Source organism: Haliaeetus albicilla, chromosome W, assembly GCF_947461875.1.
Source record: "Haliaeetus albicilla chromosome W, bHalAlb1.1, whole genome shotgun sequence".
Lineage (NCBI taxonomy): Eukaryota > Metazoa > Chordata > Aves > Accipitriformes > Accipitridae > Haliaeetus > Haliaeetus albicilla.
In genome coordinates, this window is record NC_091515.1 from 43418402 (window position 1) to 43446306 (window position 27905).

The 27905-nt window shown below is 43.5% G+C and overlaps 1 protein-coding gene across 4 annotated transcripts in view; it reads left to right on the forward strand.

The window, feature by feature from the left end:
* Positions 1-27905, forward strand: part of LOC104319657 (spindlin-Z) — a 124693-nt gene that overhangs the window by 77009 nt on the left and 19779 nt on the right. The window lies entirely within an intron of this gene.

Here is a 27905-nt window from a genome sequence, read left to right on the forward strand (position 1 = left end):
TGCCAGGCCTCCCACTGTTTATATTTCAGCCATCGCCCCCCCATGCGACAGGGGTTTTAGCCGCTTGGCTTGCTTAATTGCAGCACATGTTTCACATTCATGGATGACCTGTGCGATAGTGTCCATGGTCAAGTCCACCCCTCGATCTCGAGCCCATCTATATGTTGCATCTCTTCCCTGATGGCCTGAGGTATCATGGGCCCACTGAGCCATAAATAGCTCACCCTTATGTTGCCAGTCCAGGTCCACCTGAGCCACTTCAATCTTGGCAGCCTGATCCACCTGTTGGTTATTTCGATGTTCTTCAGTGGCCCGACTCTTGGGTACATGAGCATCTATGTGACGTACTTTTACCACTAGCTTCTCTATCCGAACAGCAATATCTTGCCACAGTGCGGCAGCCCAGATGGGTTTACCTCTGCGCTGCCAGTTGCTCTGCTTCCGTTGCTGTAGCCACCCCCACAGGGCATTTGCCACCATCCATGAGTCAGTATAGAGATAGAGCACTGGTCACTTCTCTCTTTCAGCAATGTCTAACACTAGCTGGATGGCTTTCACCTCTGCAAACTGACTCCATTCACCTTCTCCTTCAGCAGTTTCTGCAACCTGTGGTGTAGGACTCCATACAGCAGCCTTCCACCTCCGATGCTTTCCCACAATGTGATAGGATCGGTCAGTGAACAGGGCATACTGCCTCTCATTTTCTGGCAGTTTATTATACAGCGGGGCTTCTTCAGCCCGTGCCACCTCCTCCTCTGGTGACATTCCAAAATCTTTGCCTTCTGGCCAGTCCGTGATCACTTCCACAATTCCTGGGTGACTGGGGTTTCCTATGCGAGTCTGTTGTGTGATCAGTGCAACCCACTTACTCCACGTGGCATCAGTTGCATGATGTGTAGAGGAGACCCTCCCTTTGAACATCCAGCCCAGCACTGGCAGTCGGGGTGCTAAGAGGAGCTGTGTTTCAGTACCAACCACTTCTGAGGCAGCTGGAACTCCTTCATATGCTGCCAATATCTTTTTCAGTTGGAGTATAGCGAGCTTCGGATCCTTGATATCCCCGACTCCAGAACACCAGGGGTCGGCCTCGGGTCTCTCCAGGTGCTTTCTGCCAGAGGCTCCAGGTAGGGCCATTCTCCCCAGCTGCAGTATAGAGCACATTTTTAACATCTTGTCCTGCCCGGACTGGCCCAAGAGCTACTGCATGAACAATCTCCCACTTAAATCATTCAAAGGCTTGTTGTTGCTCAGGCCCCCATTTAAAATCGTTATTCTTCTGGGTAACTTGGTAGAGAGGACTTACAATTTGACTGTAATTTGGAATATGCATTCTCCAAAAGCCCACAACACCTAAGAAAGCCTGCACTGCCTTTTTATTAGTCGGTGGAGACATAGCTGCTATTTTGTTAATCACATCCATAAGGATCTGACAACGTCCATCTTGCCATTTTATTCCTAAGAACTGGATCTCCTGTGCAGGTCCCTTGACCTTACTTCCTTTTATGGCAAAACCAGCCTTCAAAAGGATTTGGATTATTTTCTTCCCTTTCTCAAAGACTTCTTCTACCATGTTGCCCCATATGATGATGTCATCAATGTATTGCAGGTGTTCCGGAGCTTCACCTTTTTCTAGTGCAGCCTGGATCAGTCCATGGCAAATAGTGGGGCTGTGTTTCCACCCCTGGGGCAGTCGATTCCAGGTGTACTGGACACCCCTCCAAGTGAAAGCAAACTGTGGCCTGCACTCCGCTGCCAAAGGAATGGAGAAAAATGCATTAGCAATGTCAATTGTGGCATACCACTTAGCTGCCTTTGATTCCAGTTCATATTGAAGTTTTAACATATCTGGCACAGCAGCACTCAGCGGTGGCATGACTTCATTCAGCCCACGATAATCTACTGTTAGTCTCCATTCCCCATTAGATTTCTGCATGGGCCATATGGGACTATTAAAGGGTTGAGTCTTTCTGATCACTCTTTGGCTCTCTAATTGGCAAATCAGCTTATGGATGGGAATCAGAGAGTCTCGGTTGGTGCGATATTGCCGCCGGTGCACCATCATGGTAGCAATTGGCACCTGTTGTTCTTCAACCTTCAGCAACCCCACAACCAAAGGGTCTTGGGAGAGACCAGGCAGGGTAGACAGCTGTTCAATCTCCTCCATCTCCAATGCAGCTATACCAAAGGCCCAACGGTACACTTTTGGGTCCTTGAAATACCCCCTCCTAAGATAATCTATGCCAAGGATGCACGGGGCCTCTGGGCCAGTTGCAATGGGGTGTTTATGCCACTCATTCCCGGTTAGACTCATTTCAGCTTCCAATACGGTTAGCTCTTGGGATCCCCCTGTCACACCAGAGATACAGATGGGTTCTGCCCCTTTATAACTTGATGGCATTAGGGTGCATTGTGCACCAGTGTCTACTAGAGCCTTATATTCCTGTGTGTCTGATGTGCCAGGCCATCGAATCCACACTGTCCAGTAGACTCGGTTGTCCCTCTCCTCCACCTGGCTGGAGGCAGGGCCCCTCTAATCCTGGTTAGAATATCTGTTACTCACTTTTCGCACACGTGAATCAGAACTCCCTTCAAGAGGATCAGAAATGAGATCAGCCCATCTACTGTGTCTGGGGGACTGCTCATGGGAAACTGAAGCAGCATTTTTGCAAGAAGAATCCTCTTTTCTGGTTGCTTTTTCTCGCAACTCCCGTACCCGTGCATCCAGGACTGAGGTAGGTTTTCCATCCCACTTCCTCATGTCCTCTCCATGATCACGCAGGTAAAACCACAGGTTAGCCCGTCGTGTGTACTTTCTCTCTCCTCTCTCTTGGGCAGAGGAACGCTTACTCCCAATAACTGCAATGCAGGCCTGTACAGGTGAGGAGGAGGACATATCCACTTTGAATTGCTGGAACTCCCGGAACAATTCCTCTACAGCTGAGACACAGGCCCGTAGGGAGGAAGAGAGACTTCCTTTGTATTGCCGGAGTTGGACAGCCAATTCATCCACCGTTTGTCCATAGCCTTCTTTCCAGGACATTACTGCCAATGAGTTGGCATAGGTTGGTGGTGCACTTCGTAGAAACTTCCGCCACATCGGTTGTGTGCATTGGACCTCATCTGGATCAGTGGGTGACTGCGCATTTTCTGGATCATTATAAATCACCTCCAGCACGGCTAATTCCCTCAGGTACTGGATACCTCTCTCCATGGTGGTCCACTTGCCTTGGTGACATGTAACTTCATCCTTGAAGGGGTATCTTTCCTTTACACCTAACAGAAGTCGCCTCCAGAGGCTGAGGACTTGTGTTTTTCTCCCAATCACCTTGTCAATGCCCCCTTCCCTAGACAGAGATCCCAACTGCTTGGCTTCCTTACCCTCTAATTCCACACTACTGGCCCCATTATCCCAGCATCGGAGCAGCCAGGTAACAATGTGCTCACCTGGGTGGCGGCTAAAATCTTTTCGCATGTCACGCAACTCACTCAGGGATAGAGATTGGGTGATTATTTCAGGTTCTGCCTCTTCCTCCTGTTCTCGCGATGACCCTGGTTCATCTTCATCTCTCACTAAGCGAACTGATTTCTTTGTGTGTTTCTTTTTCTGTACAGGGGCGACTGATACTGGCACAGGTTGGTTCTCTGGTTTAGTGGCAGTATCTGTCACCGGGGTTTGGGTAGCCACAGTGCCTGTTTTCGGCGTTTGGGTAGCCACGGTGCCTGTTGCCCTGTGTTCCATCTTTTCCCCCTGAGGGTGCTGCCTAATATCAAGCAGTGTTTGGTAGATACTGGCCAGGGCCCAGCACAGTGCAGCGAGTTGCATGTCTTTGGAATAGCCACAGCATTTTCCTTTCAAATATTCTACCACTTCATGAGGGTTCTGTAGTTGTTCGGGAGTGAACTTCCAAGCCACTGGAGGTGAGAAATTCTCTAGATACCTGCCCACATCCTCCCACATGCCGTGCCACCCATGAATATCCAGCTTTGGGGCATATCTCTGGGTGGTACTCTTAAAGAGCCTTTTTGTAACCCTAAACAAGACCTGAAACATATTCAGGAGGCATAGCACTAACAGGACACTGGCTTGCGCATCCCAAGGATATTCAAAATTCTCAAAAGCTGTTGTAATTAGTCAGAAGCAGAGAAGGGAGGCGAATGGATGGGGGAAATATCCCCCCCTAACTTCCCCATGGATTGGGTGCAATTACCAATAAAATCCGACAGAAGGTGCCCGAAGTATGGAAATGATATCACTGCCTCATACAGATACCAGCTTAACCTCATGACCAGTGATGTAATCATTTCACAAGTCAACATTGCCCAGTACAGCAAAATGATAATCCCAATCACTCTCCCAGAGATGAGATACGCAACTACAGGCAATACATAGAGCATATAAGAACTTGCAGAACGCCACCATGTAAACAACTGAACCAACATTGTGACTAACGTCTATTTATCTAATATAAGAAATGCGTTTGACAGATTTGTTTCAACACACTCTGGCCAGATCTGTCGTTATCTCAACCCTTCGTGCCCCACGTTGGGCGCCAAAAAAGACTGTTGTGGTTTCAGCCCAGCCGGTAACAAAGGACCACGCGGCCGCTCGCTCACTCCTCCCGCCCCCCTCCGGTGGGATAGGGAGGAGACGGAGGAGAGAAAAGGAAAAAAACCTGGAACCTCGAGGGTTGAGATAAAGGCAGTTTAGTGGGACAACACAAAGAAATTACAACAACAACAACAACGGTACTAATGAAAGAGTATAGAAAACGAGTGATGCACAGTGCAACTGCTCACCACCCGGAACCTGACGGTCCGCCACTTCCCCCACCGAAAGCCAAGAGAGAGAGTGCCTCCTTAGCCCAGTCCCCATTTATATACTGAGCATGATGTCACATGGTATGGAATAGCTCCTTGGCTAGTTCAGGTCAGCTGCCCTGGCTATGCCCCCCCACCTCCCAGGTTCCTGTAAAAATTAACTCTATCCCAGCTGAACCCAGGACACCAACTCTATAATGTTCTTGTTTGTATGTACTGGAGGTTTTTTAAACATACAACTACTGAGCAGGAAAGACAGAACACTTGTTTATCATTGTAGTTTCACAGATAGTGGTCATAGTATTTGAAAAGAACAACAAAAGCAGTAATTGATTCAATTGATTGGAAAATAAAGGATAACACTGAAGATAGAGAAATGAAGTAAAGCCAGACCTGTTTCTTACTTTTTCACAACAGTAGAGTGTGTATCTGCAGCCTTAATGATTTTGTTAAAATATAGAGCAGCTTTCCAGGACATAGTTTCAGTAGATCAGCCAGCTGCTTTGTGCTTGGCATTGTGCCTGTGCTTCTAATTAGTGCATGGTTCTCCCCAGTATAGGTGAATCCCTCTTTTTTCATTAACATAATCTAACATAATTGTATGTAAGATAATTTGTGATTACCCTTGTTGTGTTTACATTTATATTTCGTCTTTCTGAGTCTAGTGATCACTTGTTTTATGCTATAGAAGTGTAAGACATGGTCCTTTACAGTTCTTCCTAGCTGTTACCAGTACTGTCCTTGTGAATTAAGAAGAGATCCCGCTCCCAGATTCGACTTGCTTAAAAATGCAATGAAATCTTTTGGCAGAGTCGGGAAATCATTTTACCACTCTTCTCCTTGTCCGGTTTCCCAAACTCTTACAGGTGACATTGGGCAATATTAGGTGTGAATAAACATGTGTGTGGAATTTTTAGGTCCCTCAAAGTAATTCTGAAAGAGCCATCAGATCAAGGATAATTCTCATGTGATTATATGGTGTTTCCACAGCAGATTCTGAAATATAATTTTTAAATGTCCATCTTTTGCTGCCTGTCATAAAGACAGGGGATATTCTGAGAAATAAGAAATTGTGGTGTGTTTTGAAGAGTCCATCTAATTTTGATGGACTGAATGGTGAGTACCATCTGATATGACAATAATTAAAAACATTGCTAGTAGCTTTCTCCCATCCTTCTTCCTATTCTCTCCTCCTACCTCCCCCAGTTGAAATGTGTGTACTCCCCCTTAGAGTCCACACCCTCAAAGAATGTTTATTTTATTTGTGTTGTCTTACCCTTTTTCTTTCTCTGTGAGAGTAAGGTAGAAGCATTCAGAAACATGGCTCCTAGTTTTGCTATTGAATTTAACAGTATTTTAAGGATACATTAGGCAGAATTAATTCAGGCTCAAAAAACACAGGCCAACTGACAATTAAATGCTTAATTCTTTTGTTCTTGACTGGGAGTTGGGAGTTTGTGTTGACTTTTTATTATGGAAAATATTTAATTTCATATTCATAAGAAATTGAGCCATAAATATTTTCTCCTTCCTCAGATCTATCAAAGTTTGACTCTTTGCTGCTTATTACAAAGCATAAAATAAATCCAATCACTTTGTGTGGGTTTTTTTTGTTGCTGTTGTTCAGTATTAACTTCTGTTTTTATATTCATGGCAACTTAGTTGTACAGAGTTTATTTTGAATGATGTCTAAAACATGGAATTTCATGGAATGTGCTAGTTAGAACAGTAGTACTTGTCATTCCATAGTCAGAAGGAGGTAAAGGGTATGAACTTAAATCCATTCAATGGCATTTATGCTATATAGAATCTGATAACTCTACATTATTGTTCTCTAATTACTGTTAATATCTTTGAAGTCACATTATTGCTTGAGACCAAACCGTGCTTGACCCCAAAACACTTAATACACTAATTTTTCACTTGAAAGATTTGTGTGAATGTATTGCCCTTGAAATTGTTGGGAAATTTTTAAATGTCTTTCTTTGAATTGGGCACTTGACAGGGAATGACTAATGTTAATTATGCTTCTATCGCAAGCCATTTAGGTGGTACTAGCAGTTTCAGGATAATTTGTGTAAGCAAAATTGCTGCTTTGCTTGTTATGTTTGGCATTCTCTGCTAAAGGAGATGATCAGCAACATATATGTTAAGAATTAATATATTAAAATATTTTTATTTGCTCTCAAATGTCTTAATTCATTAAGACATAGTAATACTTACAACATCATACATTTACAAATAAACATATTTGTAAAGAAACTGTACAAGCTGTTTGGAATTCTAAATTGAGAAAGAAAAGTCCTCTGCACACCTGATTTGTTGCCTTAGTAGGATAAGGTTTATGTCTATCTTATGTTGTGAGAGTTTATTTCTTCCTTTAATCTTGGGGGGGGGGGAATTAAATACACAGGACAAAAGATATCCTAAAGCATCAGAACTTTAGTATTCCAATTCATCTTTAAATTCCTGTAGGGAAAGGAAAAACAGAACAGCATTTCTATCGTGAATTTGTTCTAATGAGCTTTACCACTTGAAGGAATAGTGCTTGCAGCCATTCAGAGACTGCTTCACATGCAAACATTTTATCTTCACATGGGTCAGACAATATTTCACAAGTAAGAGGAGAAAGTAATGGCGGTCCTTTTTTGGTTAGTAACTATTCCTTTGTGTTGGCAGTGGTGGTATGCCATATTTTTACCACCGATATATGGTGATTGCATGGTGCGCATCTAATTACTTGTCTAATTACTAATGTTGGAACATAGATTGGAGCATTGGGCTATGATTAACGGGATGAAATTTAACAAGTCAAAATGCCAGATTCTGCACCTGGGATGGAGTAATGCTGGACACAAGTATAGATTGGGAGAGGAGTGGCTGGAGAGCAGCTCTGCAGAAAGGGATCTGGGGGTGCTGGTTGACAGCAGGCTCAATAGGTGTCAGCAGTGTGCCCTGGCAGCCAAGAGGGCAAACCGCATCCTGGGGTGCATCAAACACAGTATAACCAGCCAGTCAAAAGAGGTCATTCATTATCCTGCTGTATTTAGCGTTGGTGAGGCCTCACCTTGAGTACTGTGTGCAGTTCTGGGCCCCACAATTTAAGAAGGATCTTAAGGTCCTTGGATGTACCCAGAGGAGGGCAACAAATCTGGTGAAAGGGCTGTAAGGAATGTCCTATAAGGAGCGGCTAAGGACTTTGGGCTCGTCTAGTTTGGAGAGAAGGAGGCTGAGGGGTGACCTCATTGCTCTCTACAGCTTCCTGAGGAGGGGAAGTGGAGAAGGAGGTGCTGATTTCTTCATCCTGGTATCCAGTGACAGGATGTGTGGGAATTGTTCAAAGCTGTGCCAGGGGAGGTTTAGACTGGACATTAGGAAGCATTTCGTTACCGAGAGGGTGGTCAAACACTGGAACAGGCTTCCTAGAGAGGAGGTCGATGCCCCATGCCTGTCAGTGTTTAAGAGGCATTTGGACAATGCCCTTAATAACATGTTTTAGCTTGGTCAGCCCTGAAGTGGTCAGGCAGTTCTGTTGTCCCAAAACGGGGTTCTTCACCCAGTGTGCGAAGAGCCAATAACACACAGAGTCAAGATATTTGTTTGTTTCATATCTGTGCAGAGATGGGTGCTAGGTGGTAACTCCACAAAGCTAGCACACACCAGAAACGCAAACAGGGTCTTATATACACATCAGGATCAAGGAAAAAGTGGTAACAAAATATATGATTGGTTACAATTCATATAACAAAAGTACTTCTACACATGTCTAAATAATTACCCAACTCATTATATTAAGGTGGTCTTACATTTGCATACTCATTATGCACAAGTGGGTGTCATTTTTAATATTAAAATCAAGCTAAGTTAACTAAGGACACACTTTTTTCTTGACACTATGCCAGAACTGGGCACTTGTGGTATAAATCAGAGGTAAGGCAATAGCCTTGACAGAACCTCATTGTTTCACCTCCTTGCTTCAATGGATTCAATGCAGGTGTTGCTGAAATCCGGAATAAAACTCCTTAACAGCAATGAGAAGTTAAGAAGCAGGCACTTCTTTATTGCAGCACTGGGCACACAGGGGATCACTCCACCTAGTGTGTGCACCTGTCTAGTTTAATCATGCAGGTTAAATACACACCTGTTATACATATTCACTAAATTTCTGGGAAATGTCATACATAATCATCAACTGTCCGATAAATCATTAGCATATGTAAATGTCCCTTTACGCAGGTGTGGTGAAGTCTCTGGTGGTCTTCAGAAGCCCTCTGGTGGTCTTCCATAGTCTTCCTCACTTTGTCCGATAGTTGACCTCTCTTATGTGATTCTGCGCAGTACGATTTTCGCCATCATGTATTAGATTTACATAAAAGTACATTCAATGTTAATTCTTAAATTTAATGTTTCTAGTGATTGGCCCTCAGTCACACCACCTTTTCAATATTCTTATACTAAAGCCTTCATTGGTTAATCTTACTTAATTCCACTAACTGGAATCTTGATCAAAGTGGGGTTTCTAAGCAACAGAACTAAGGTCCATAACAATCTGTCTCTTAGTTTCTTAGGACAAAACACTACAAACTAACAAATCGGTTGAAGTTTCTATGGTTAACTAATTTTAGACAATACTTATTTTCTTATGACTGTATACAGCACATTTTGTATGTTCCTAAGTTTCGATGACTACATTGCAAGCTTCAAACCCCTATATTCTACAATCTTTACCTTTTGATCAAACCCAGCTTATATAAAACTTTAACTTATCAGAATATTTGTAACATTTCCCCCCTTTGAAAGTTTTGAAAATCATTTCAATACTTTCACTATAATTTTACTAATTACAAATTCTGGGATTGTTTGTCCATCTTGCTGTCTTGTAACAGCTTGGATGATTATAGTTTTACGATTGATTTTCTTCTTAAAAAAAATTGAACAAATCACACAAATTGTATCTTTTCTTTCTGTTTAACTTTAGTATTTTCATCTCAATATAGATCATGTCACAGCTTGTTTAAGGCAGCTAAAAGCGACACAGATTATAACAATGATAATAACTATCAAAATTATATTTTATAAAAGCTCAGTCCACTATCCAGTCAGAGAAAATCTAAAGTTTTAAAATATTTCATTTAGTTTAGAATTTTCTAACGTTTGATCTTAATTTTCTACTGTTTTGAGTTACATGTTTTATTCTGCCTATCTGATGATTTAGACCATCTGTCACATTTGGTATGTAGATATAACATAAATAATTTAAAAGTCCAATGTATCTACATACTCCATGTTTCTTAATAATAATAAGTCTTTCACAGAAAGGTGAATAGATCATATATCATCACTATTCACCCAAACAATTAACTTTAAACTTTTTACCTGTCTTTTAATACAGTCAATTCCAAGTTAAATTTTTCCATTATTAAAAAAAGGCCAAATATAATTTAAAATATTATTATAATTTCTATAAATATATCCTCATCTTAGAGCTTTAGCTACTAGATAAATTTTTTGGATTTTTGGGTTACAAAAGAGTTACAAGTATAAATTTTCATACAGTTCTATTTAAGATGTGTGATTTCTTCTGTTTGTCTAAATTAATCTCCTGGTCAGAAGGGATGCGCTGTTATGTCTAATTCTAAGGGTTGTCGTGGTTTAACCCCAGCCAGCAACTAAGCACCACGCAGCCGCTCACTCACTCCCCCCCATCCAGTGGGATGGGGGAGAAAATCAGGAAAAGAAGTAAAACTCCTGGGTTGAGATAAGAACGGTTTAATAGAACAGAAAAGAAGAAACTAATAATGATAATGATAACACTAATAAAATGACAATAGTAATAATAAAAGGATTGAAATGTACAAATGATGCGCAGGGCAATTGCTCACCACCCGCCGACCGACACCCAGCCAGTCCCCGAGCCGCGATTCCCTGCCCCCCACTTCCCAGTTCCTAAACTAGATGGGACGTCACATGGTATGGAATACCCCGTTGGCCACTTTGGGTCAGGTGCCCTGGCTGGGCAGGAGAAGCTGAAAAATCCTTGACTTTAGTCTAAACACTACTGAGCAACAACTGAAAACATCAGTGTTATCAACATTCTTCACATACTGAACTCAAAACATAGCACTGTACCAGCTACTAGGAAGACAGTTAACTCTATCCCAGCTGAAACCAGGACAGGGTCCAGCTGTGGAGACATACTGACACAGTTCTTAAAAAGAATTTCGTAAAGAAATCATAACGCCCTTTTAAAAACATATCTCCAAAGGTACTCAAAATACTCAAAACATAAGACTCTTATGGGTAATGTGAGTGAGGTTTCCTGACAAATTTTGCTCAACTGTTGTTTAAGGATATAGTTCTTTTTTTCTTTTCTTTTCTTTTTTTTTCTTTTTTTTTTTTTTTTCTTGCTTGTGGTCTATATGGGGTGTGATAGTCTCAATCTATAGGTAATACTTTGCTCAACTTGTTTCATAATCTTTGTTATAAAATGAGGGCCATTGTCGGATGACATTCTTACAGGCACTCCAAGTTTTGGTATTATCTCTTTGAGCAAGACTTTAAGTACTTTTCTTGCTTTGTTGGTGCGACAAGGGAAAGCCTCAGGCCACCCAATAAAATATAAACTAAAACTAGGATATATCCTTCTTTTCAAGACAATTCTCTTAAAAAAAAAAGTTTTCCTTATTTAATAATTCCAAAGATAATCTTATTACTCATTTGGGGATAATTTTATATATAAATTTTACATCCGCTTATAATTGTTTAAACAATCTTTGTCATATTTTACTTTCTGTTCGTCAATATACTTTGTTATGTTCAGCTAGGGCAATTTCTCTCATTATTGTGGGTGGGACTATTATTTGACTTATCAGTGTTACAACCTATCCTGTTTCATTTTATCAGTCTGTAATTTAATAATTAATTCTTCATCTTTTTCATTATAATTTGGAGTTTCTTTAGACAATTTTACACTTTTCTCTGAAACTAGTGTTAGGATGTCTTTTTCTGTAGCCTCTTTAGCAGCTTTATTAGCCAATCGGTTACCTCTTTCAGGAACAGTCTTACTTAACTGATGTGTTTACAGTATATTATTGTGACCGTTATTGGTTTTTGGATGGTTTTTAACAATTTCAATATTTGTTCTGCATGTTGAATGGTGGCTCCTTGTGCAGATAACAGTCCTCTTCCTCTCCATATCGTTTCATGTGTATGTATTACTTCAAAAGCACTTTGAGTCTGTCCAAATGTTGACTTGTTTTTCTTGATTTAGTTCCAGTGCTCGAGTAAGAGCTATCAATTCAGTCTTTTGGGCAGATATTTGAAGGCAAAGCTCACGATTCAATTACCTCCTCAGTAGTAGTTATTGCATATCTTGATAAACTTTTTTTTTCATGGATGAAACTGCTTCCATCGGTATATAGTTCCCAATCTGTTTCTTTCAGTGGCGCATCTCAGAGATCCGGTTAGCTGGAGTAAACTCCTTCGATTGTCTGCAAGCAGTCATGTTCCAGTTCTCCTTCAACTTGATCAGTTGTTGAAAACACAACAGGGTTAACGATGGCAGTAGTTTTTAAGTAAACATCACCTTGTTCCAGCAACACCACTTGGTATTTCAGCATTCTATTAGGGGATAACTAATGCCCCCTTTCTGTTTTAGCACAATAGTTATCATATCGAGAACATACACAGTAATCCTTTGCCTTCAGGTGAACTTACAAGCTTTCTGGATCAGTAGCACAGTTGCAGCAACGGCTCTCGACAACCAGGCTATCCCAGACTCACATTGTCTAATTGTTTCAAGAAGTAGGCCACAGCTCGCCGACTTGGTCCCAGATATTGGACCAGGACACCCAAAGCTATACCTTTTCTTTCATGAGTAAAGAGTTCAAATGTCTTTGTGAGATCTGGCAGGCCTAGGGCTGGCGCCTCCATTAAAGCCTATTTCAATTCTTTGAAAGCAGCTTTCCCGGCATCAGTCCAATCTATAAATCCATTGTTTGAGGTTTTGAGCTGCTCCTATAAAGGTCGGACCAGCAAGTCATAATTTGCAATTCACAGGTGACACCACCCAACCATTCTCAGAAATGTTCGCAATTCTTTTGGAGTCTTAGGCTCAGGGAGATGACAAATTGCCTCCTTTCTCTCAGTTCCTAATTGTCTCTGTCCTTTCAGGATTTCAAAACCCAAATAAGTTACTTCTCTCTGGGTTATTTGGGCTTTTTCTTTTGACACTCGATATCCACTGATACCCAAAAGGTTCAAAAAGTTAATAGTTAACTTTGTGCATTGTTCTTCCGTCTCAGCTGCAATTAATAAATCATCCACATATTGCAACAGGATTCCTTGATTATTTTCTTTCTTCCAAATCTCTACTTCTTGTGCCAATTGATTTCCAAAAATGGTAGGGCTGTTCTTAAAGCCTTGAGGCAAGACTGTCCATGTGTATTGCATTTTTTTTCCCAGTCTCAGGATTTTCCCATTCAAAAGCAAAAGCTCTTGACTATTGGGATCCAAGGGAATACAGAAAAAGGCATCTTTTAAGTCTAACACTGTGAACCATTCTTGTTTCTCTGTTAGGGTTGTTAACAAAGTATTAGGATTTGCTACTACCGGATGAATATCTTGTACTATTTGATTTATTGTTCTAAGGTCTTGAACCAGCCTGTAATCTTTTCCATTAGCCTTTTTAACAGGCAAAATTGGGGTATTATATTTGGATTCACATTCTATTAACAATTTGTACTTTAGAAATTTTTGTATTATCAGTACTAACCCTTTCTGACTTTCCAGTTTTAAGGGGTATTGTTTAATTCTTACCGGACTCGATCTTGGCTTTAAATCAATTCTCACAGGCTCTGCTCTTTTGGATTTACCAGGAACTTCCCCAGCCCAGACGCCTGGAATTACAGCATTATTTACTTTGACTGGTATGATCCTCTGCTTTCAGTGACCGTCCTGCAACAACAAAGCCACTGTTTCGATATGTTTAGTTTCTGGAATTAGAATTTTAATCTCACCATTTTTAAATTTAGTTTCTGCTTCCAATTTCTCAAGTAGATCTCTCCCTAACAGGTGTTTAGGAGAATTTGGCAAATACAGAAACTGATCAGTGACCTATTGCTTTCCTAATTTCATTGTCAAAGGTTTAAAAAAAAAAAAAAAAAAGGGTCTAGTCTCTCGTTCACCTGTCGCACCAACAACACTAATTTCTTCAGAACTTAATTCTCCCTCTAAGGTATTTAAAGCTAAAAAGGTGACTCTAGTGTCAATTCAAATTCAATTTTCTGTTCTACCAGTTTAGTTGTAACCAGAGGTTCTACTGGGAGACTCCCCTCTGGTCCTCGTCAGATACTTTCACTTGAAAGAAAAAATCTACATATGGCACTTTATTCTATTTACTCTCTTCTACAAAATAACATTAACTGTAATATAGTATTATAGCTTAAAGTTCCATTTGTTGGTCACTTTTCCCGATCTTCCAAAACATACAAGGGCGACCAATGATTACAATATTCAATCATTTGATTTTTATATAAGTCATCATGCAATTCACCCCAATGTGCCAACAAACATCCCAACAGAGATGTTTTCGGTATCTTTCCATCAGTGGATTAATTTCTCATACTCTTACTCTTAAATAATTTGGCTAATGTCATTATGTTTATATATCAAATACCAAATATCTATTAAATATATATATCAAATTGTTGCGGAGGGACATCACACACAGACCAATGTGATCAAGTGAAGTCCATTTACTACCACGTTTGATACAGTTATATACCTTATGCACTTGTGCACGCGCCCTACACAATACTCTAATTGGTACAATACCCCGTTTCACGCGACACTATCTTATTCTCTATTGGCTGAGCAAGCTTCTTCACGAGGTGTCCAGCAGTCACTTATCTCATTCTTCAGCATCCAGGTGTTGTTTGTCAGGCTCTTCTTATCTTCCTTTTTCCCAGCGTACAAGGACACAGCGTCCTTGTCTGCTCCAGCGTTTTGTAAACTTATGCTTCGTTCCCACCTAATGGCTGGATTGCTCACATGCCTTTGCCCAGCCAAGAAATCCTCAACATCAAATATCAAGTATCAAATGTCAATAATCGAATATCAAATGTCAAATACCAAACCAAGTATCAAATGCCAAGTATCAAGTACAAAGTTTCAAATACCAAATGCATGTATCAAATACCAGATATCAAACAATTGCAAATAACAATTGTTGCCAGGTAATGGAGTCCACCTACTTGTCCAGGGCACGGACAAAGCCGACTTCCCTAGGCAAGAGCCATAACCAATATCCCCTGGGAAGATTATTAATCAGCAAAATATACTTGCACTTAAAACTTTCAACCTCAGTTGGAGGCACTACCTTTGAGAACTCTATAGCATATAGGTTCCCTTGTTTCCCACAATTGTCCAACCCTGCAATAGCTTTCGCTTATGACTTACAGGCAGACGCCTAGGCTTCTACACAAATGGGTACCCTCTCAGCCCCAACCCTGTGAAGCTTTTGCCGCGCCTTACGGGCAGGCTATCCAAACAAGTTTCAAAGAAGAAGTGCCTTACCCTTTCTCCAGGGAACGTTGCGAGGAGCTTTATGAGTCGAGAGCAATGGTTCTCCCCAAGAAGCCCTCGGTACTGGCCGGAGCTTGATCAACACTCGATCTCGTCCAGTCTCACTCACAAGGTCCCATCTGGGTCGCCAAAACTGTTGCCGAAATCCGGAATAAAACTCCTTAACAGCAATGAGAAGTTAAGAAGCAGGCACTCCTTTATTGCAGCGCTGGGCACACAGGGGATCACTCCACCTAGTGTGTGCACCTGTCTGGTTTAATCATGCAGGTTAAACACACACCTGTTATACATATTTACTAAATTTCTGGGAAATGTCATACATAATCATCAACTGTCCGATAAATCATTAGCATATGTAAATGTCCCTTTACGCAGGTGTGGTGAAGTCTCTGGTGGTCTTCAGAAGCCCTCTGGTGGTCTTCCATAGTCTTCCTCACTTTGTCCGATAGTTGACCTCTCTTATGTGATTCTGCGCAGTACGATTTTTGCCATCATGTATTAGATTTACATAAAAGTACATTCAATGTTAATTCTTAAATTTAATGTTTCTAGTGATTGGCCCTCAGTCACACCACCTTTTCAATATTCTTATACTAAAACCTTCATTGGTTAATCTTACTTAATTCCACTAACTGGAATCTTGATCAAAGTGGGGTTTCTAAGCAACAGAACTAAGGTCCATAACGATCTGTCTCTTAGTTTCTTAGGACAAAACACTACAAACTAACAAATCTGTCAAAGTTTCTATGGTTAACCGATCTTAGACAATACTTATTCTTTTTATGATTGCATACAGCACATTTTGTATGTTCCTAAGTTTCTATAACTATATTGTGAGCTTCAAACCCCTATATTCTACAATCTTCACCCTTTTAACCAAACCCGGCTTATGTAAAATTTCAACTTTTATCAAAATATTTGTAACAAGAGTATTGATAAGGTTATATAATCAAAGGACCAATCATTATAAAGGTTAAATTTAAGAGCAAGCATAGTATGCATTTTTATGTAAAGAGCTTATGTAACAATGACCTGACAGAAAAAGTCTATAAAAACTGATGGATTTTGATACTAAGTTGGACACGCCTTTGGAGGAGTGATCCCCCATGTCCCCAGCGCTGCAATAAATGAAGTGCCTGCTTCTTAACTTCTCATTGGTGTTAAGGAGTTTTATTCCAGATTTCGGTAACATATAGAATAACTAATTGCATATTAATCAGATTAGTATATATATATACATAAAAATGATTGTAACTGATTATCACAGTACTGCCTACATCCGATCATGTGCAATGAAGGATCCATTTGAGTTGAAGGGCTGCTTTTGCGACCACCGACCCATTTGAAGTTCTTGTTGGCTGTCCTTGAAGTCTTTAGTCTTGTCCTTGTTCTTTGATCTTGAAGCTTAACGCAGTTTCAATCACATGTGGTCAGTTTCAACATTGTTCTCATCTAGCGTACAGGAACATCTAGTCATAAGAGCAAAGAACTGCAAAACTTATGAATAATTACTAGTTAATCACTTGACTACACTTTTGTAATTATCTCCCCAGCTACCCTTTGTCTATTGTTTCAACCATAATGTTAATATATGATCATTTATCAAATCTCACTTTTACAGTCATCTAGCAGCAAACCAGTTTTCATAGAAGGTACAAAATATTAAAACCATAAAAGTTTGAACAAACCACACGAAATGTATGGACATATGCTATCAGTGTACTGCTTTAGTAGTAATGAAAATGCTTTCCAGAGTGAGAAATAAAGTAGTACTGTCGACATCTTAAAACACACACCACCACCCCCCGCCTTTGAAGTTTAGATACAATTCCAAACATCTGGATGGTATTGAACTTGGATCATACAAGTAGTTTGTAGAGTTCTTGTGTTTTTTTCATTTACATTGGAAAAGCTTTATTGCTGAGGTACTTTGCATGAATAAAGATAGATTCAGGCAGTCAGATTCATTGGGTAATTTTGGTTTTGGCCTTACTCTGCAAGTATAAAACTAAAAGATGTTAAATATAAGGATTCCATGTTGTTCCATCTCCCTATTTACAGCTCCTATAGGGGAAATATTCACTGTTCAGTGAACTCCTGTTACAATTTCGGAGGATGTGAAGTGCTACAGAGTTTAAACTGAGATGTGTTTGTATTGGGTTTGCATGGCAAGGTTTTGGTAGCTGGAGGGCTACAGGGGTGGCTTCTGTGAGAAGCTGCTAGAAGCTTCCCCTATGTCCGATCGAGCCAATGCCAGCCGGCTCCAAGATGGTCCCACTGCTGGCCAAGGCCAAGCCAATCAGCGACAGTGGTAGCGCCTCTGTGATAACATATTTAAGAAGGGGAAAAGTTGCTGCACAACAGAAACTGCAGCCAGAGTGTTGTCCCAAAAGTGGGGTTGTTTACCCGGTGTGCAAGACGCCAATATACAGACAGAGCAGAGGTATTTTATTTCAATTCATGTTTGCGCAAAGATGGGGGCTAGGTGGTAATCCACAAAGCTAGCACCCCTTATACCTAAATGGGCAAGCAATTTATACAGTTTAGTTTTACATATTTACTTTCCAAAGTTCTTCCCCAAAACTGTTATTGGTAGTCACTTATCTACCACAGTTTCTATTGGGCTAAAGTTTTCCCCGCTTCGAATTAAAGGTACAGTGTTCTTTTATTCTACAGTGCATGCTCAAGGAGAGTGGGGGGGTAAGCCTTTCTGGTCTTGAATTGAGTCGGTGGTTGTGATCTCCCCCTCCTGCCTTTACCTTTCCCCCAATTACGGAAGATCTTTGCTGACTTCATGCCTATTAGCAATTATTCAACTTTCAGTGCCTCCTGGGGTAGGATGTTCCCTTCTTATCAGTCTTTTAGTTCTTTTTCAGGGGCACAGTTGTTAGGAAGGCATGCATTGTTTATACAAATGTTATAGGTTTGTGTGGCTCGGGTTTTTTGGTAGTGGGGGAGGGGCCACAGGGGTGGCTCCTGTGAGAAGCTGCCAGAAGCTCCCCCGGCTCCAAGTCGGACCCGCCTCTGGCCCAGGCCGACCCAATCAGTGACAGTGGTAGCGCCTCTGGGATAACGTATTTAAGAAGGGGAAGCGGTAGTGAATAGGGGGATTGGAATGTGGGAGGAACACCTGTGCAGGCACCAAGGTCAGTGAAGAAGGAGGAGGGGTTCCTGAGGAGGTTGATGCCACTGCAGCCCGTGGTGAGACAGCAGGCTGTCCCCCTGCAGCCCATGGAGGTGAGCGGTGGAGCAGATGCCCCCCATCCCCTGTTCCCCTGTGCCGCCGGGGGGAGGAGGTAGAGAGTAAGCGGGAGTGGAGTTGAGCTGGGAATGAGGGAGGAGTGGGGGGAAGGTGTTCTAAGGTTTGGTTTTACTTCCTAATATCCTTGTTTTGATTTGATTTGTAGTAAATTAAATTGATTTTGTTTCTTCCCCGAGTTGAGCCTGTCTTTTGCCCGTGACCATAAGTGGTGAGTGATCCCTCCCAGTCCTTGTCTCGACCCACGAGCCTGCCTTTATATTTTCTCCTCATCCCACCATTGCCGAGGGGGGAGGAGTGAGCGAGTGGCTGCGTGGTGCTTTGTTACTGGCTGGGCTGAAACCATGACACTCCCTAATTCTCTACCTACCTCCCCCAGCAGCGCAGGGGGATGGGGGTTACGATCAGTTCATCACATGTTGTCTCTGCCGCTTCAGCCTCTTCAGGGGCAGGACTCCTCACGGTCTTCCCCTGCTCCAGCGTGGGGTCCCTCCCACAGGAGACAGTCCTCCACAAACTTCTCCAACGTGAGTCCTTCCCACGGGCTGCAGTTCTTCATGAACTGCTCCAGTGTGGGTCCCTTCCATGGGGTGCAGTCCTGCCAGGAGCACACTGCTCCAGCATGGGCTCCTCTCTCCACAGGTCCTGCCAGGAGCCTGCTCCAGTGCAGGCTTCCCATGGGGTCACAGCCTCCTTTGGGCATCCACCTGCTCTGGCATGGGGTCCTCCATGGGCTGCAGGTGGATATCTGCTCCACTGTGGACCTCCATGGGCTGCAGGGGGACAGCCTGCCTCATGGTCTTCACCATGGACTGCAGGGGAATCTCTGCTCTGGTGCCTGGAGCACCTCCTCCCCCTCCTTCTTCACTGACCTTGGTGTCTGTAGGGTTGTTTCTCTTACATGTTCCCACTCCTCTCTCTGGCTGCCGTTTCTGTGCCGCAGCACCTTTTTTTTCCCCTTCTTAAATATGTTGTCACAGAGGCGCTACCACTGTCGCTGATTGGCTCAGCCTTGGCCAGCGGCAGGTCTGTCTTGGAGCCGGCTGGTATTGGCTCTATTGGACATAAGGGAAGCTTCTAGCAGTTTCTCACAGAAGCCACCCCCTGTAACCCCCCCGCTACCAAAACCTTGCCACACAAACCCAATACAGTGCCATAACTTTGCATTAAACTGTGCACTACCTTAAGCTACCAACACAAGAAACTGAGCATTACTCAGTTTGCTTAGTTGGCTTTTGTTTAGAGCTAGGTACATGAGCAAGCAAGTTCTTGAAATCAGTCAGGTACTGTCAAGCTCATTTTCACCTGATAGCAAAAAAGGGTATTCTCTCAAACTCTTAGTTCAGTGTTGTTGTAAATATTTGTTAGTTTGGTACATGTCATTTCATGCATGGAGATTGTGTATGGATAGCCTAGAAATTTTGGACGGAAGTGAATTTGAGAGAAAAGACACCTGGCTGTAGAGCTTGAGTCCTATCAAAAATAAGAGGTGCCGAAGGTGAGCAGTTACTGAACAGGGCAAATGCTCATTCTGAGTAGCGTGCATAGCTTCTCCTTTGTGGTTTTTGCAGCTTCTGTAATAGATCTTCCTTCTGTGTACCTGTAGAGTTCCTTTTGTTTTGGAAGGCTAAATGCGTTGCACTGTATAATAAGATTCAGAGCCTCTAAGCAGAGGACAGAAAACAAATTTTGTGCTGAACCACCCTGCTGAATATGTGGGTGTTTTTTCTATAGCGTTTTAACTACTTTAGCTGATTTAGTTAAATCTTGCTTTGTCTCATCAACCAGTAATGGAAAAAATGAAATCTGTGTGTTCATGTTCTTTTAGTTTGTGAGAACAGATTTCTTTCTTTTAAGTATGTTTTTAAACTTTTTTTCCTCATATAACCAAGGGGTGGCTAATGATATGATGAGAATGCTTGTTTAGTGGTTGCAGTCAAGTCTCAAAGTCTTTTGGGTTTCTATTCAGACTTTTTGTGATATCTTTTATTTTAATTTCTAGCTGATAGTTCTTATAAACATGTTCAAAGGTAAGTTCTCTTTACTTGGTCTTTTAATAGTCAAAATTTGCAAATAAGATCTTTACTGTAGCTATTTGCATGGAGGGCCTCATTTTTGAAAACTTAAAATTCCAGCTGTTGTTAAAACTGGAGATGCGTCTTTCCATGGATTCAGTACAAGCTTGAGTGTTGGAAACAAGATGTATGTAGTCTGATTTTAATTCTGCCATTTCTGTCACTTGATATATGTCTTTATTTCTCCATCTGAAAATCCAAAGATTAAAATATTTATGAAAACTTTTAAGGTTAATTGCACTTTCAGGATGTAACTGTTATGTGACACTACTGCTATTATGAAAATTAATTTTCAAAATACATATGCCAAAGCTATGCTTGGAACATGCACATAATGTTAAAGAATTTGTTTGGGTCTGTAGAGAAACCTCAATTAAATATTTCTCTGTAGGTATGAATTTAAACATCCATAGATGAAATTCTGAACATGTTTCTACAGATACATGAGGGGTTTTTTATTGATAACTGTCCTGGGTTCAGCTGGCATAGAGTTAATTTTTTTTTTACAGGAACCTGGGAGGTGGGGGGCATAGCCGGGGCAGCTGACCTGAACTGGCCAAGGAGCTATTCCATACCATGTGACATCATGCTCAGTATATAAAGGGGGAGCGGGCCGGGGGGTGGTCTGGACTTTCGGTGGGGGAAGTGGCAGAGCGTCAGGTCCCGGGTGGTGAGCAGTTGCACTGTGCATCACTCTTTTTGTATACTTTTTTCATTAGTACCGTTGTTGTTGTTGCAATTTCTTTGTGTTGTTCCAGTAAACTGCCTTTATCTCAACCCTCGAGGTTCCAGGTTTGTTTTTTTTCCTCTCCTCCGTCTTCCCCCCTATCCCACCGGAGGGGGGCGGGAGGAGTGAGCGAGCGGCCGCGTGGTCCTTTGTTACCGGCTGGGCTGAAACCACGACAGTCCTTTTTGGCGCCCAACGTGGGGCCACGAAGGGTTGAGATAACGACAGATCTGGCCAGAGCGTGTTGAAACAAATTTGTCATATGCATTTCTTATACTAGATAAATAGATGTTAGTCACAATGTTGATTCAGCTGTTTACATGGTGGCGTTTTGTAAGTTCTTATATGCTCTATGTATTGCCTGTAGTTACGTTTCTCACCTCTGGGAGAGTGATTGGGATTATCATTTTGCTGTACTGGGCAATGTCGACTTGTGAAATGATTACATCACTGGTCATGAGGTTAAGTTGGTATCTGTATGAGGCAGTGATATCATTTCCAGACTTTGGGCACCTTCTGTCGGATTTTATTGGTAATTGCACCCAACCCATGGGGAAGTTAGGGGGGGATATTTCCCCCATCCATTCGCCTCCCTTTTCTCCTTCCGACTAATTACAACAGTTTTCTAGAATTTTGAATATCCTTGGGATGCGCAAGCCAGTGTCCTGTTAGTGCTATGCCTCCTGACTATGTTTCAGGTCTTGTCTAGGGCTACAAAGAGGCTCTTTAAGAGTACCACCCAGAGATCTGTCCCAAAGCTGGATATTTATGGGTGGCACGGCATGTGGGAGGATGTGGGCAGGTATCTAGAGAACTTCTTACCTCCAGTGACTTGGAAGTTCGCTCCCGAACAACTGCAGAACCCTCATGAAGTGATAGAATTTTTGAAAGGAAAATGCTGTGGCTATCCCAGAGACACACAACTCACTACACTGTGCTGGGCCCTGGCCGGTATCTACCAAACCCTGCTTGATATTATGCAGCACCCCCAGGGGGAAAAGGGGGAAAAGATGGAAAACAAGACGACAGGCACCGTGGCTGCCCCTACCCCGACGACAGGCACCGTGGCTGCCCCTACCCCGACGACAGATACTGCCACTAAACCAGAGAACCAACCTGTGCCAGTATCAGTTGCCCCTGTACAGAAAAAGAAACACACAAAGAAATCAGTTCGCTTAGTGAGAGATGAAGATGAACCAGGGTCATCGCGAGAAAAGGAGGAAGAGGCAGAACCTGAAATAATTACCCGATCTCTATCCCTGAGTGAGTTGCGTGACATGCGAAAAGATTTTAGCCGCCACCCAGGTGAGCACATTGTTACCTGGCTGCTCCGATGCTGGGATAATGGGGCTAGTAGTGTGGAATTAGAGGGTAAGGAAGCCAAGCAGTTGGGATCTCTGTCTAGAGAAGGGGGCATCAACAAGGCGATTGGGAGAAAAACACAAGTCCTCAGCCTCTGGAGGCGACTTCTGTCAGGTGTAAAGGAAAGATACCCCTTCAGGGATGAAGTTACATGTCACCAAGGCAAGTGGACCACCATGGAGAGAGGTATCCAGTACCTGAGGGAATTAGCCGTGCTGGAGGTGATTTATAATGATCCAGAAAATGCGCAGTCACCCACAGATCCAGGTGAAGTCCAATGCACACAACCGATGTGGCGGAAGTTTCTACGAAGTGCACCACCAACCTATGCCAACTCATTGGCAGTAATGTCCTGGAAAGAAGGCTATGGACAAACGGTGGATGAATTGGCTGTCCAACTCCGGCAATATGAAGGAAGTCTCTCTTCCTCCCTACGGGCCTGTGTCTCAGCTGTAGAGGAATTGTCCCCAGAGTTCCAGCAATTCAAAGTAGATATGTCCTCCTCCTCACCTGTAAAGGCCTGCATTGCAGCTATTGGGAGTAAGCGTTCCTCTGCCCAAGAGAGAGGAGAGAGAAAGTACACACAGTGGGCTAACCTGTGGTTTACCTGCGTGACCATGGAGAGGACATGAGGAAGTGGGATGGAAAACCTACCTCAGTCTTGGATTCACGGGTACGGGAGTTGCGAGAAAAAGCAACCAGAAAAGAAGATTCTTCTTGGAAAACTGCTGCTCCAGTTTCCCGTGAGCAGTCCCCCGGGCGCAGTAGATGGGCCGATCTCATTTCTGATCCTCTTGAAGGGACTTCTGATTCACATGTGCAAAAAGTGGGTAACAGATATTCTAACCAGGATTAGAGGGGCCCTGCCTCCAGCCAGGTGGAGGAGAGGGACAACCGAGTCTACTGGACAGTGTGGATTCGATGGCCTGGCATGTCAGACCCACAGGAATATAAGGCTCTAGTAGACACTGGTGCACAATGTACCCTAATGCCATCAAGTTATAAAGGGGCAGAACCCATCTGTATCTCTGGTGTGACAGGGGGATCCCAAGAGCTAACCGTATTGGAAGCCGAAATGAGTCTAACCGGGAATGAGTGGCATAAACACCCCATTGCAACTGGCCCAGAGGCCCCGTGCATCCTTGGTATAGATTATCTCAGAAGGGGGTATTTCAAGGACCCAAAAGGGTACCGTTGGGCCTTTGGTATAGCTGCATTGGAGACGGAGGAGATTGAACAGCTGTCTACCCTGCCTGGTCTCTCCCAAGACCCTTCGGTTGTGGGGTTGCTGAAGGTTGAAGAACAACAGGTGCCAATTGCTACCACGACGGTGCACCGGCGGCAATATCGCACCAACCGAGACTCCCTGATCCCCATCCATAAGCTGATTTGCCAATTGGAGAGCCAAGGAGTGATCAGCAAGACTCACTCACCCTTTAATAGTCCCATATGGCCCGTGCGGAAATCTAATGGGGATTGGAGACTAACAGTAGATTATCGTGGGCTGAATGAAGTCACGCCACCGCTGGGCGCTGCTGTGCCAGATATGTTAGAGCTTCAATATGAACTGGAATCAAAGACAGCTAAGTGGTATGCCACAATTGACATTGCTAATGCATTTTTCTCCATTCCTTTGGCAGCGGAGTGCAGGCCACAGTTTGCTTTCACTTGGAGGGGTGTCCAGTACACCTGGAATCGACTGCCCCAGGGGTGGAAACACAGCCCCACTATTTGCCATGGACTGATCCAGACTGCACTAGAAAAAGGTGAAGCTCCAGAGCACCTGCAATACATTGATGACATCATCATATGGGGCAACATGGTAGAAGAAGTCTTTGAGAAAGGGAAGAAAATAATCCAAATCCTTTTGAAGGCTGGCTTTGCCATAAAAGAAAGTAAGGTCAAGGGACCTGCGCAGGAGATTCAGTTCTTAGGAGTAAAATGGCAAGACGGGCGTCGTCAGATCCCTGCGGACGTGATCAACAAAATAGCAGCTATGTCCTCACCGACTAATAAAAAGGAAACACAGGCTTTCTTAGGTGTTGTGGGCTTTTGGAGAATGCATATTCCAAATTACAGTCAAATTGTAAGTCCTCTCTACGAAGTTACCCGGAAGAAGAACGATTTTAAATGGGGGCCTGAGCAACGACAAGCCTTTGAACAAATTAAGCGGGAGATTGTTCATGCAGTAGCTCTTGGGCCAGTCCGGACAGGACCAGATGTTAAAAATGTGCTCTACACTGCAGCTGGGGAGAATGGCCCTACCTGGAGCCTTTGGCAGAAAGCATCTGGGGAGACCCGAGGCCGACCCCTGGGGTTTTGGAGTCGGGGATATCGAGGATCCGAGGCTCGCTATACTCCAACTGAAAAAGAGATATTGGCAGCATATGAAGGAGTTCGAGCCGCTTCAGAAGTGGTTGGTACTGAAACACAGCTCTTCTTAGCACCCCGACTGCCACTGCTGGGCTGGATGTTCAAAGGGAAAGTTTCCTCTACACAGCATGCAACTGATGCCACGTGGAGTAAGTGGGTTGCACTGATCACACAACAGACTCGCATAGGAAACCCCAGTCGCCCAGGAATTGTGGAAGTGATCACGGACTGGCCAGAAGGCAAAGACTTTGGAATGTTGCCAGAGGAGGAGGTGGCACGGGCTGAAGAGGCCCTGCTGTATAATAAACTGCCAGAAAATGAGAGGCAATATGCCCTGTTCACTGATGGGTCCTGTCGCATTGTGGGAAAGCATCGGAGGTGGAAGGCTGCTGTATGGAGTCCTACACCACAGGTTGCAGAAACTGCTGAAGGAGAAGGTGAATCGAGTCAGTTTGCAGAGGTGAAAGCCATCCAGCTAGCATTAGATATTGCTGAAAGGGACAAGTGGCCAGTGCTCTATCTCTATACTGACTCATGGATGGTGGCAAATGCCCTGTGGGGGTGGCTACAGCAATGGAAGAAGGGCAACTGGCAACGCAGAGGTAAACCCATTTGGGCTGCAGCACTGTGGCAAGATATCGCTGTTCGGATAGAGAAGCTAGTGGTAAAAGTACATCACGTAGATGCTCATGTACCCAAGAGTCGGGCCACTGAAGAACATCAAAACAATCAGCAGGCAGATCAGGCCGCCAAGATTGAAGTGTCTCAGGTGGACCTGGACTGGCAACATAGGGGTGAGCTATTTATGGCTCAGTGGGCCCACGATACCTCAGGCCATCAGGGGAGAGATGCAACATATAGATGGGCTCGAGATCGAGGGGTGGACTTGACCATGGACACTATCGCACAGGTCATCCACGAATGTGAAACATGTGCCGCAATTAAGCAAGCCAAGCGGCTAAAACCCCTGTCGCATGGGGGGCGATGGCTGAAATATAAACAGTGGGAGGCCTGGCAGATTGACTATATCACACTCCCACGAACACGCCAAGGCAAGTGCCATGTGCTTACAATGGTGGAAGCAACCACTGGATGGCTGGAAACATACCCTGTGTCCCATGCCACTGCCCAGAACACTATCCTGGGCCTTGAAGAGAAAATTTTATGGCAACACGGCACCCCAGAAAGAATCGAGTCGGACAACGGGACTCACTTCCGAAACAACCTCGTAGACACCTGGGCCAAAGAACACGGCATTGAGTGGGTATATCACATCCCTTATCACGCACCGGACTCCGGAAAAATCGAACAATACAATGGACTGCTGAAAACTACATTGAGAGCGATGGGGGGTGGGACTTTCAAACATTGGGATACACATTTAACAAAAGCCACCTGGTTAGTTAATACCAAAGGATCTGTCAATCGGGCTGGCCCCGCCCAACCAAGACTTCCACATACTGTAGAAGGGTATAAAGTCCCTGTAGTGCGCATGAGGAGTATGTTAGGAAAGACAGTCTGGGTTAGTCCTCCCTCAAGCAGAGGCAAACCCATTCAAGGGGTTGTTTTTGCTCAGGGACCTGAGTACACCTGGTGGGTGATGCAGAAGGATGGGGAAGTTCGATGTGTACCTCAGGGAGATTTGATTTTGGGAGAGAATAGCCAGTGAATTGGGCTGTATGGTATTTAACTGCTAGATAACCTGCCAATGCATGTCATTGTATCTATAGTGTCTATATGCCATATCAAGGGTATTACTGTAAGAATTACCCAAATGACTGTGGGATGGACTTTGAAACTGAGCCAAGTACAACAGCGATAGAACTTGAACTGACACCCAGGAATTTCCTCAAGATCAACATCTTCGACCTGCAGACTAAGGGCGTGAGTTGCACCAAATGTACCAACCACAAGTTCCAGAGGCAGCATACAACAACCCACCATCTCACACCATCTCTCTTATCCTGAAGGACTGTTACAACAGATGGAGCCCCAAAGTCATGGACTAAATAAAATCAATGGACACATTAGAGGGATAGCCCATATGCTAAAGGAATAGCATTTGCGTGTGTGTGTGTGCGCGGGGGGGCGACGGGGACGGACGCAAGTCCATATACTTATATATATAAGACAAGGAAGTGGTAGTGGTCGATTGGAAAATGTAAGATCTGGGCATGATGTAGATGGTATAGAATAAGGGGTGGATAATGTCCTGGGTTCAGCTGGGATAGAGTTAATTTTTTTTTACAGGAACCTGGGAGGTGGGGGGCATAGCCGGGGCAGCTGACCTGAACTGGCCAAGGAGCTATTCCATACCATGTGACATCATGCTCAGTATATAAAGGGGGAGCGGGCCGGGGGGTGGTCTGGACTTTCGGTGGGGGAAGTGGCAGAGCGTCGGGTCCCGGGTGGTGAGCAGTTGCACTGTGCATCACTCTTTTTGCATACTCTTTCATTAGTACCGTCGTTGTTGTTGTAATTTCTTTGTGTTGTTCCAGTAAACTGCCTTTATCTCAACCCTCGAGGTTCCAGGTTTGTTTTTTTTCCTCTCCTCCGTCTTCCCCCCTATCCCACCGGAGGGGGGCGGGAGGAGTGAGCGAGCGAGCGGCCGCGTGGTCCTTTGTTACCGGCTGGGCTGAAACCACGACAATAACATACATGTGTCCAACATACTCTGACTGGGTTCTTTTAGATATTCCATATGTAG